The sequence below is a fragment of the Bactrocera neohumeralis genome, chromosome 4 (assembly GCF_024586455.1).
Source record: "Bactrocera neohumeralis isolate Rockhampton chromosome 4, APGP_CSIRO_Bneo_wtdbg2-racon-allhic-juicebox.fasta_v2, whole genome shotgun sequence".
NCBI classification, from domain to species: Eukaryota; Metazoa; Arthropoda; class Insecta; order Diptera; family Tephritidae; genus Bactrocera; species Bactrocera neohumeralis.
The window spans coordinates 1,315,830-1,325,812 of record NC_065921.1 but is presented as its reverse complement, the minus strand read 5'-3'; the positions used below and the strand labels follow the sequence as shown (position 1 = coordinate 1,325,812).

Genomic DNA, 9,983 nt, shown 5'->3' with positions numbered 1-9,983 from the left:
GATTCTGGCGACCGCCAGCTGATTTGCCCAGGCCCGCCGCATAGCTAGAGGGCCGGGCAGCACGAGCGGGAAACTGCAAGAATTTGCCGTTCACTCCGAAATCGACTCCGAAAGCGAGCACGACTGCCACAAGTGTCCGTGCGTGGCGTCGGTTGTGCTTGCCAGCGACTATTGCGCCGCCACCGGATTCTTGCGTTTAGTAGGGATTTCGACGCGTTACTGCACGGACGTATGTCGCGGCAGTTGGACGACGACGACGGTGACGACGCTGAGTAGTGAAAGAGACAGAATATATCAGAAGTTGTGCTGTTTTTCGTTTTTATGAAATTCACTCGGCCTCGTCTTTGACTTCGTCACAGCAGTCACATTTGAGCGCCAGTGTTAGTGACAGTTCGGTTGAATGTTGAACGTTGACGGTGGCGGCGAGGCTATGAGGTTGTGCTGTTGACATTTGGTATCGAGGCAGTAAACTGTGAAAGGGTACAAAGTCACAACGCGGCGAAGTCGTTAAAAGTAGAGTACAAATTAATCTAGCAAGTATGTATGCGTGCGCATGTGTGCGTGCGTTCGCCGTTTGTGGCCAAGTGTGTTCGTGTACGCGCGCGTTGAAGCGGCTAAAGGAATACGGGAAACCAGAAATATTTGAAGAATTCACAAAAAAATGCATTCGCGTTGCATTCAATGTTCGCGTTCGTGTTTCTTCTGCCCCCCCCCCCTCGCGTGCGAAGCAGTGACTCGTGCGTTGCGTGGCGGAAATAAGTGGAGTGAAATTGCATTGGCAGCGGCGGCGATGTTGTTGCATGTATGGCAATTTGATGAAGTATGCGGCATGTGGGAAGTGGCATATGCGGCCGGGGTTCACGTGTGCGCCCCTCTGTCCGCGCACGCCTGCCTCTGCACGAGATGGTGAACAGTAGCTAGAGTCTTTCCGATTCTTTATGACCTTTAACATGTTGCAGTGGCATTTGTTGCAATATTGTATTTACAGAACACGCATGTGTGGCACAAATCAAGTGGCAATGTGTGCAAATGTAATCGGAATAGTCGCACTGCGTGTGGAATGTACAAATATGCATTTTCATGTACGTAAATTTTAGGGCATTTATTATGCACTCACACACACGCACGCACGCACGAGTTAAAGTGCCCCTGTGTGTGCGCTTTTTAATGCCACAATCGCATGCAGCACGTACATGGCCAACATACTGCCGCATAAATATGTATTTGTGTGTGTGTACAGCAAGTGAGCTTGAAATGGCAAAGGAGCTGAGTGCCATTGCGTTAAATCCGAGCGCAGACGAAAAGCTGATTGAAATTGTAATTACAGGAAGAAGCTTATTCTGAATTTGCTTATAACTAAGAGCTGCAACGAAAATGGCGTCGTTTCAAGGGGCCAATGCTCAATGGCATACAATTGACTTAAGAGGCAAAAGAAAAGCCTTAATTCAAATGAGTGCGACTTGGTCTCTTCGAATGTGTATGAGGCTAAGGATAAAATTGCTGAGGTTCAACTGACTGTGACATTTGACACGAAAGTGACCTAACTTGTGCTTGAAAGTCAGAAGACTTGAGTTGGTACTGAAAAAACACTCTTCAAAGAGTGGCACACGTTTACACATTTATTTCCATTTATTATCAAAAAAAGCTAAAATAAATGCAGACATAGCAGGAAGGGCATACACTGCTCGAGGGTACTTTTCGGACTGAAATTCGGGTATTCACTGTTATAAATCTATATTTAAATTTTATAGTTTTCGCAAAGCAAAATCTTTTTCCAAATCACAGCTTTATTTGAAATGAATGACGGTTGCCGACCAAAATATTTGCTTATTTATTTATTAGTATAAATATAAAAAAAAATAAGTTGAAGTTTGATTAGAAATACGAAAAGACTTTTTCGACTACTCAATATGTTTTTTTTCCGAACCCCTTTGGACCACAGTAGTGCTGGGGGATATGAATAGACCTATCAAATAATCCTAGATACACTTTAAAAAGCGTTAACGGTATTTTTCCTGAAATAACCTTGAAGGGAACTAGCGAGTTCAGATTTCAGCAGTTATGTGTTGTGTTCCCTGTTAAAGAGCAGTAAAAAATGCAAACTCTCTTACGATTTCGAACTCAAAATGTTAAAAAAAAGTTCTTTATTCGATCCACACGCCGTCTGAAAAATGTCTTTGTCATAAAATGCATAAGAACGGCGAAAGAGAACAAAATAATTATTTTAATTTTAATTTGAAAAAAGAAAAAATCTGAGAAACTCAAAACTATCCGATAATATGTTTTTGAAATTGAGAACGGTGTGAATCGGTTAAGTTCCCACAAACATTAAATTTTAAATTGCCACACGCAATAAATAATCCAGAAAAGAAATGCTAAGAGCCATAGCAACCAACGGTTTATCAAGAAATCGCGAGCAGAACAATTTGTGACAGAAGACATTTTAATGAACAACAACAAAAATAATTGCTTGAAAATTTGTGTGACAATCAATTTTTCAGCTGCTCGGCAAAGCAATTGAACCAGAAGAGCCAATGGAAATTTGGAAATAAACGGACTTTCGCTATAAGCTCACATAAGTATGTATCTATGGCTGCATTTAGTTTGTGGAAAATGGATTAAGGGATATTTGTATTACTCTGAGCGTGATGCTGTGTTTTCGACGAAGCAACTATAAGCATAAAACTCGCAATATTCGACGAAACACCCCGTGTAGCTGTACATATGCAGGCGCGCTCACCTGTTGAAGCTGCTTGGGGCCTACTGTGGGTCAGTACCAGTCTCTTCGGTAAGTGGAAATCGCTTGTGTGTTTTTTATTGCTGCTTAATTAGTTTGTGATGATAAGCTATTCTGTTTAGGCCAACCGCAAATAAAAACGCTATGCAAATACAGTTCTGTATGTATGAAAGAACAAATGGCCGAGCAAATATTTTGAGAGATGGAAAACGTTCGCTCATAAAAAGTGAATCGCCCCACCTAAAGAGTTGATGATAAATGAATTTATATACATACATATATGCGTACCTACATAAACATATATACATACATATATAAAAATGTATATACATATGTATATATATATATATATATATATGAGTGTGTTGTGTGTACATACTATATGCATCGTTAGCCATGAATGTCAGCGCTACTGTAAACATAATAAATGGGCAGGGATCCATTAGCATTCCCTCAATCACTAAGCCAATGAGTCCCGCAGGCAGGGCGTGTACGTCATTTCAATGTTTCGAAACAAAAAAGAAGGCTTTTTTCTTGCTTTCCCTTGCTTATTTACTTTCGTATTGAGTTTTTCGTGTGTTGGCCTCTTTGCTTTTCTATGAAAAAATTGCTTACATTTGTGAAATTATGCTAATTACTCGTGAACAGCGGTTGCACGAGGCATATGAGCACCGAAAGGCTTCTTATTTAAATATTTAGATTTTCGCGCAGAAGTAATATTTTACCAGACGTAACTTAACATTTTCTTCTAAAAGAAAAAAATAAATGAAAAAGGCTATATTCTTGAAGATTGAGGTTTTCTTTCTACATATATGCTTATATGATATAATATAAACATGCTCTTCCATTTTGTGTGGCTTTCCAAGCTCTGTTTTAATCCAAATTCAAAAGGAATGCCTATTCTTGTATGCACCGAACCTTAAATACTGTATGTCAATAATATTGAGCAATATATGAAACTATGTTGCCTACATTTAGGCGCATTTATAATATGCTGGGGATAAAAACTTCGAAGTGAAATAAATATATATTTTTTTGCGCTGAAACAAAACGTATTATATGCTCCATACAAAATCGGCCTGATAATATTATCGGCGATCTGCTGATAGTAGGTTCGTTCTTGTTGGTTGTGTTATCTACACATAAAACTTTAATGGACGCTGTTATCACTCATATTACAAATAAAACTATCAACATCGGTAAAAGCGTTTGAACACATTGCATGCCTTAATCTGTAGATGAAGTTGATATGACCGCATCACATCAGTGTTGGATCGCAACCATAATCATAGTAGCCTTATCAATAACGAAGTGTATGCAGGAATGCCTGATTCCTCGTCATTGAAATTGGTGTAAAATTCTCTAATTAAACGCAATGAAGTGAGAGCCATGCCGAATGAAAATCGGATGAAAAAGAAACTTCACTCCAATTACAATCTTGTCAGATTGGTCTGTAGCGTTTGATGTGCACACTCCGCAGATTATTCGTCGAGCAGCAGTCAGAACTTCCATTCCACAAGGATATCCTTGCAATTCGCATCACGTTCCTTGGTGGAATCAACGTCTTGCATTGAACAAGACGGCGAAGTTGAATCGCAGCTGGAATGTAAGTGGAATTTTTTTATTAGTCCTTACTACCCTTCCGCTCTTTTCTTATTTACCTTATGTGCTCGCTTAATTCCGAAAGAAAAGCGCTGTTATTTTGCCTTTCAGAATTTTTATTATGTTCATTAAAAGGAATACTTTAGTATGGAAGAAATGCATGTCGCACAACTCCACCGACCCACCGACCCTTATGTTGGTATTGACATTACAATGGCTTGGAGGCCAATGACCGCGTGGCCCAAAACGGCACAACAGAATGCAATGAACCGAGCAAAGCGAACTGGGTGATCCGTGAGGCGGTGCAATGACAGATTTCCCCCTTCAATGCCATCATATCACGCAGAGTATCTCAGTGCAGGGCGCCCTTTTGTTAGACTCAAGTTTTCTTTATTGATTTTATATTTATTGTGTTGGCTTAATGTGCGTTGCTAAGGCAAAGCGGTGTTGCTCTTTTAAATCACAGCTTTTATTCTCCATCGCAAGGGTCGCCAATTCATTTGTTCGTGCGCTCCATTTGTCCTTCACCTCAAAATGTGGAAAAAGGTTCACTCAAGTCTCAAAATAATTGACTTGACTGTGAGGTCAGGGAGAATTCAAAAGAATTCGGCACTACAAGGTGCGTGGAACGTTGACAATATTTCATTACAGTTCAGCCACATCTAAATTCCGTCATTAAGTGGGTATTCAATGAATGGAGTTTTGGTCATTTTTGATATTTCTAGCATTTTGTGAGAAGGAAATCAAACAGTATATTTCTCAAATATTTTCATAAAATGATTGGTAACTTTTAGTGATGAAAACGGATCTTCAGGAATGAAAAAAATACTAAGGAGCCAAAATGATATGAAATTCATTTATCTTTGCCTTTTCTTTCAAGTTGTTGTTGCCATTCACACTTTAAAGAATGTCGCCTTCCTTGACATTTGATAAACTTGAACCTATAAATTCGGTACTGATTTTACGGTAAACAGATTTAAAAAACTATAAAGGTGTTTCGAGATTTTCAAAGGCAGATTAGCGAATTGGCGTGCAAATTTATGCGACCGCCTCTACATCAGATAAAATATAACAGCGTTGTGATAATCTTTGAAAGTGGAAAGCGGAAAGGAAATATAAGACCAATGCAGCATGCATAGCTTTAGGCGTTTAGCACTTAAGAGCCGTCCATACCGCACCGCTGTGTCGAAGAGGTGCCACTGTGAACAATGAACGTGAATACGCCGTGCAGCTAATCCTGCCGCCAATTTGCGGTGCACGTGCACAAGTGCGAAAAACACGAAAAGCACGAACCAGCGAACAGGCGAGGCATTGATGGAAAGCGCGCCCAAAACTATGCAACTTAAACTAAGCTACAAATGTCTTCATATATAAGCCTCTACGGCCCGGTGTTTCGCCGTTGCTACGGGTGTGGTCCGAGGGGTGGTGGCATAAGCACAAGAAAACTGAAAGCGCACTGAGGGCAAATTACTAAAAATAAAGGCATGAAAGGAAAGAGAGCAAAATAAAACAGTGTTAACTACAGAAACAACAACAAAAGCGTTCATTTATGTTAGATGAGTGTTGCGACATAGAAAAAGAGCACAACAAAAGGCAACAATGTAGTTACGTATACCTGGGGTAAGCGTGTAGCGCATTCATTGTAGTACTCTGTGGGCTGGCAGCGTTTCCTTTCTGTCTCGTCTGGTTTCTTGCACTTTGCAATTGTGCTTTCCTTTCGCTGCTCCCACCATTCATCAACCAAATTAGGTCGAAAATTGGCATTGCCCGCACTGCCATCGTCAAAGTGCCACCGGATGACCGGTGGTCAGAGAGGAGAGTGATTTGAGCAATGCATGAATGAGGTACGAAAAACGCTGTTAAAACGCCGCTGAACTGCGGTCACTTCAACGAGGGGGGACGGGTGGACAATGGTAGGTGCTTAGCTATTCCGGTGGGGGAGAGATAAGTATTGTATTTTTAGACCTTCAAATACAATGTGTATGCACTTGTATGTATGTTGCATGCAGTGGCGCTATAAGGTCATCGCATTGTCGAATTGCAAATAAAGAGAGGGAGAATTCTAATTTCTTGAATTGTCCAACTGAGTTTATTGTTCGCAAAATTGATTTGAATTGTGGAATTGTACTCTTGTTTACAAAAATAGAAATTGAAACAAAAAAATTAAAGAAATATTAAATTTGTAGATATCAGCAAATACCGTTATAAAATATGGTACTTTGTTCTAAAAAAGTCATGAACAAACTTCTAAGAGGAGTAGAAGCTGTGCGTTTTGGGTTTCCGGGTTGTTGATTCCACCAATATCGTGATTTTGCTCCTGGTGGAGCTGTTAGAAGTTACCGTAGTGCGGATGAGGCTGGTGAGACTACATATATTCCGCCACTTTTCTCAGCTATATATCTTTCCTCCATGTTTTCAGCAGGGCCGCAGGGCACCACAGTATGCCAACTGAGCTTTTTCGCATTGCCGTGTTGAGAGCAATGAATAACATGCATATAATATACGCAGCCGGGGACAAGTATGCACCGATTGTTTCCCAGTCGAGGCTCATAAAATTGCTAAAGATTAATGACCAGTCTGCATTTAAGCGACATAAGTTGAGGTTAAATCGAAGTGTTTTATTACCCTGCAGAGGTGCCTCCGAACATTTCAAAATAGTGGGAAGGGAAACCGCTGTCCAGGCACCATTGTTTGCCACTTTGCCATTAAATGGTCATAAAATTCGACCTGAGCGATAATGTTATGCAAATATCCTTTGAAAGCGAGGACGGTGGCTTGAGTAAGGTGCTCAGTGTGCCCGTTCATACAGCGCTAGTTACGTATTTGTCCATGTGGACAGTATGTTGCGAAGATTTGTACTCTGATCCGTAGCACGTAAGCTGACAAATGACCCAAAAAGCAGACATCAATGCTCAACAGCGAGCCGAGGGCGATTAGTGGTCGTAAATGCAGTAGCCGAAAGCAGCGGCAGAGGCATGAACAGGAAGAAAGGGGTGGGGCCAGCAGCCGCTTAGCACAGTTTCGACAGACTGGTGACAATTGGTGGCTAATTCTATTATTCAGCTTAGCCGCAGACTCAATTGTATTCCCGCACAACAACAACTGCTTGAGCATCCTTTACAGTGCCGTTGGTGGTGAAACTGTTGCCACGTCAATTATTCTTTTGGTAAGATGCGAGGAACACAAAGAATACAAAGAATTAGTTAAGTTATTTCGGAGAAATTTCAGCGAACTCGTTGTTTTTGCTTTAATTACTTTTGCAGCTAAGCCAAAAGTTTCTGCGGCTAAGCGATTTGCGTGCGGTCAGTGGCAGCTGTCAATACACAGTGGTTGCTATTATTGTTGCCACACACAAAACACATCTGCTCGTGAAGGCAGTCAGTGTCAGCGACCGCAGCGTGCCTTCAGGGAGACACGACAAAGACACAGTCGAATTAGCAGCCAGCTCTCGCCTTCCGCCTCGTGCGCCCATTTACTCGTCGTACATATGTAATTGCTTAATGAAGCGCGGATTTTCTTGTTCCAGCAGGCGGTCGCTGTGGGGAAGAAAATGCAGTGGCACGCGATTTGCGATTTTTATACGGAATCATTAGGACTTTCAGAGGAAATGTTAATGAATTTGAACGACGCCGTTAATGCGATTATAATCACAGTACGGTCGTACGATCATGATGAATTATGGGATTGCTTATGTAAAGATAACTGTTATGGTTATTATGGTAATTATTGTGCTTTCAGCAAAAAGATAAAACAATTGATGATAAGCACAAACTACACGAAGTGTAAGGACTCTGACTTCTTCACGAAGAATTTTGCGAATTCCAAATACGAAAACCTCGAGAAAAGCATTTTTAATACAGCACTGGTTTGCTCACCACGTGGTTTATTGTTGATGTGGAGGGAAAGATGTCATCGGAACTCATATCTTCTATTTTGCTGCCTTAGACATCACCACGCGTTTATAGCCGAAAGCACACAACAGCCTCGGGCGAGTTTATCCGAGGCTGTTAATTCTTTTTCATTGGAGGCGTTTTTACGTGGCGGGTACTAAACCAAGCGCACATTCTCGGGAGGAATGGTTCGCCTTCTCAGTTTATATCGCCTTCAAACGGATGTTCTTTGGCTAACCAGAGGGTACTCGGTCTTAGACCGGAAGTCGTGAGCTGCTTGACCCATGTGTAAAAGAATCGTTTTTGGCCACTCCCAAGTACATGGCACTCAGAGAACTTTCCTCACTTGCGTGAACTTCTACACATGACTCCATATTCCATCAGGACTCATACGGCTCAACAATTTAATGGTGTGTTACATCAAAAATACATCTGACCATTGTCTTCCTGCTTACGAATCATTTATTACGATTGCAAATGGCAGCCATTTACGTGGAAGTGCATCTCGGTATTTTTTGACAAAATGCTTTGCGAAAATAAGTTTTTGAAAATTTCCAGAAACTTCAAAATTCCTTATCTTATGCTTTAGGGTAGAAACCCGAATCGGAATCTTAGCAGCGGAAGTTTTTTAAATTCAATATGTGTTTTTACGCATAGTAGTCATGTGACCTTATTTGAGCATGCACACTGTTGTGAAATGGCCTTGCAATAACTAAAATTTATTTTGTTTTCATTCAAATCGTTGATAGGCCTTAGAGCCTACTGAAGCTAATTTCAACAAGCTTTCCGCTGGTGAGCCTTATTTATTTGTGTAATACCTTCTTAGTTAAATGGAGTATGCTGTTGGGCAACCCAAGAGGGTAGACAGTTAAATGCCGACACCTATTGCACCACTAATCCCACACATTTCGCACGTAAATTAGTTATTCAAGGTTATTTACGGTCGGTGCGTGTGTGTGGATACAATCCGCTTCAATTTATGTTTAAGTAAGGGGGTACAGTACGGAATGTGGCTCCCTCCTCATAGGGAACCTGATGATGTTTTTATGCCCAACTGGATATAATTTATGATATACGAGCACAATGCTCGCTAACGGGACAACAATCTTCCGAGAACCTCGCATTTGCATTGCAGTTGTAATTCACTATCGCGAGGAAGATAATGTGCTTTTATTACCGTTATAACTGTTCAAATGAGTGTAATTGTTGCTTCTGTCATTTTAATAGCGCACAGTTACACGTTAAATTTACTTTTAATTACCGCCATAGGCTATAACGGACCTGCCGCAGGTAAGCGCCATTATTTCGGGAGTTGGGGCCCATTTTGTTGTGTTTAGGTACATAAAAATGGGGTCCACAACTATCAGCTGTGTCGGAGGTAATAAATTACATTTCTATGTCCCAGCTTGAAAGTGTTGAATAGCAGAGCTTCAAGAATGGAAAAAAATCTAAATATAAATCAAGAGTAAAGGGTTGGCGTTTTTAGAGATCTTGTTTTTTTCTACTTTATTCTTCGTTTTTTTCCCTCATTCCCTTCTGCGCATAATCCATCGAAACAATTGCTCAGTGACATCTTGAATCGAATCATTACTATTTGGCGTTGACTACAGGGTTGGCAACCCCCTGAGGGTGCAATTAGCAACAAAGGGGGGCCCACAGGTCTATGCCTTTGAGGCGAATAAATTTGCCACTTAACAAAGCTTTTAACGATTACTTTTGCGTGTTCGTGCGTACGGTGCTGCCGATGTCAGTGA

General features: G+C 41.0%; 1 protein-coding gene across 1 annotated transcript in view; it reads left to right on the top strand.

Annotated features, from left to right (window-relative positions):
* Window positions 1–215: 215 nt before the first annotated feature.
* Window positions 216–9,983, top strand: part of LOC126755419 (uncharacterized) — a 212,161-nt gene continuing 202,393 nt past the window's right edge. Inside the window, exon 1 of the mRNA XM_050467971.1 lies at window positions 216–537. The gene's annotated coding sequence lies outside the window, so the exon portion shown is untranslated. The remainder of the gene's footprint in view (window positions 538–9,983) is intronic.